Genomic DNA, 3,161 nt, shown 5'->3' on the forward strand with positions numbered 1-3,161 from the left:
CGGATACCTTCCCTCGAGTCGCACCACTAGCTTTTACATTCGAAATTTTTCTTTCTCTCTCTCTGGGTAGTCTCTAATAAAATGATCGGAGAACCACATCGAAAACATTCATTTGCTCTGCACGGACCAAAATGATTTCTACCACACACCGGCACTTGGGTTTAACAAATCTCGTATTTCCCACACTAGCCACGTATAGTCCGAGATTTAGGACCGACATTTCGCTTCTTAAAATTTCCATATGATTGCCCAAATTGAAACTTGGGAACGAGGATTCATATTTCTTGACTTTCCGGTTTCTTTGTGAGGGTGCATTACTCATTGGTCTTTTCTTCCAATTTCGTGTTTGATTCTACCTTTTCTTTTCCTTGAAGAATTCTTCACCTTGCAAGCTCGATCGACAAGTACCACCATTTCTTTTAGTTCAAGGATCCCAACAAATACCTTAATGTCTTCGTTAAGCCGTCTTCAAATCATTGGCACATCTTGGCTTCAGAGGAACATATTCCAGCATACTTACTTAATCGAACAAACTCTCTTTCATATTCGAGACTGTCATATTACCTTGCTTCACTCAAGAAACTCTTTACATTTCGATCAATAAATCTTTCACTAATATATTTCTTCCAAACTCTTCTTGAAAGAATTCCCAGGTTACCCTCTCTTTCGGTACCACCGAAATCAAAGTCTTCCACCAATTATAGGCTGAATCTCTCAACAAAGATGTAGCACATTTCAAACATTCTTCAGGTGTACAAGATAATTCATCAAATACCCGGATAGAATTTTCAAGCGAACTCGCTTTCTGCATCATCATCAATATTTGCTCTAAATTCTTCAGCCCTTGTTTACGAATTCTATCAACGGGGGTTCTGTGAAATTTTATCATATCCACTCCTTGAGGCATTGGAGGCATAGGTTGAGGAATTGGGGGAGGTGGGGGAGGTCGTACATTTGGGTTCGTACGAACGAACTCAGTGTACCATGCACTCATCATTTGGAGAAAGGCTTCGATCCCTTTCCCTCCTCCCCGACCAACAGTGAGGGGTGGGTTTCGATCGTATTGCTCCATCATCGGAGTGGCGCATTACTCAGACTTCATCGCCACACTGGATCGGGATCCATTTACTATATAAAAAAATTCATTTAAAAGGTCAAGTCGTCACACTATCACAATTCATACATATGGCATGTATAGCAAAATCCGTACATACAACACGTAGTCCGAGAACCGATTAAACCTACTCTGATACCACTAAATGTAACGCCCCCACACCCGAGAACGTCGCCGGAGTCGAGTATGAGGTGTTACTAAGCTTAGTTTAACATTTTTAGAACTTTGAATTATTTGTTTCTACATTCACAGCTTTTAAGCTACTTGCGTCATAGTCACAAGAAAAATCATATCTCGAGTTACGAAACTCGAAATTAAGATCCGTAAATTTTTTCTGAATCTAGACTCATAAAACTATCTACTAATTTTTTTCTAGAATTTTTGGTTGGGCCAATTAGTATAGTTTATTAGTTAAAGTTACCCCTGTTTCAAGACTCGACTGGTCTGACCTCTGTTTACTACGAACCACATTTCTCTCTGTACAAAATTCATATGACTATGAGGTTTGTTTATACTAAAACTAGACTCAATAAGGATTCTGAGGATATAAAATACACCACCTAATTATATCTTTATAATTTATGGTGAATTTCTAAAGTAGGAACAGGGGATTCAGAAACTGCTATGACTCTGTTTCACTAAAATTAAAATATCTTCTAACATATACTTCCTTTACTTGTTTCATTTGTTTCATGTGAAACTAGACATAATAAGCTTCAATTTGATATGTATTTCACCACCAAATTCAATTTCTATGATTTTTAGTAAATTTTCAAGCTCGCATTAGTGTTGCTGCGGTATTCTGTTTATGGTAAATTTCATCCTTTTTATGAGTTTTTATGCACTAAGTATCTTAATAGTTTTCCTTAACATCAAACATAATCTAAACTAACCATTTTCATAATTTATCATTATCAAGCATTTCCTCAACCATTTCACAACCATACCATAAGATCATTTACACAAAATGGGTATATTGCTATACATGACATACTTAAATTTACAAGCCATTTACCAAAAATCTTACGGATAGTGTGGTGAGCCTTTGACCTATCCCGACTCTGAGCTGGCTTGTCCAAAACTACAATGAGTAAGAAGGAGGAGTAAGCATAAATGCTTAGTAAGTTCATATGCAAATAATAAGTAACACAACAAGCAGTTATACCGGTCAACATTAGCATACATCACTAAAACACATATCACATTTTTAATCATTCTTCATCATCTTATTACCTTATCGTGGTTGTATCAATACTCAACCCGAGGGTTAAATACATACCTGTCCAAAATATCCATTTCATATCACTTACCAATACGTCTCTTTACATCTCGAAATTTTCCTCCATTTGAGTAGAACTTTACCCGTTGAACACATCGGAATATAATTCGGATACATGGATAACTTGCACATAAGTGCCATATATGCAATCAAGCAATCATGTAACCCGCCCATAAGTGAACTCGGACTCAACTCAACGAGCTCGGGCGTTCGCATCCATAAGTGAACTCGGACTCAACTCAACGAGTTAGGATGCCTAGTTACATCTCACGAACTCGGACTCAACTCAACGAGTTCGGACATTCGCATCCATAAGTGAACTCGGACTCAACTCAACGAGTTCGGATGCTCAACCATCCTAGTGACATGTCACTTGTATCCTAATCTATTCCTAAGGTTCAAACGGGCTTTTTCCTCGAACACTTATCCTTGTCGTCTTAGTAGAATGCCAAATCAATACTCGGTAACAATTATATTTAACAAGTAGTTCACATAATTTACATATTATTTGAAATTAACCACAATTCATACATTTCATAATAAAATTCAGCATAACACATAATTAATATCAATAACTTAAAAATAACAATTATGCTACATTATTTACACATGAACTTACCTTGGTACCAAAATACAAAGATTTTGCAATTTAGTCCACAATCTTTTCTTTTCCTCGATTGAGGTCGATTCCACGTCTTTCTTGATCTAAAATAACACATTTAGCTTATTTAATACTCACATTATCAAATTAATCCTTAACTCAAATTT

The sequence above is a fragment of the Gossypium arboreum genome, chromosome 7, assembly GCF_025698485.1.
Source record: "Gossypium arboreum isolate Shixiya-1 chromosome 7, ASM2569848v2, whole genome shotgun sequence".
Lineage (NCBI taxonomy): Eukaryota > Viridiplantae > Streptophyta > Magnoliopsida > Malvales > Malvaceae > Gossypium > Gossypium arboreum.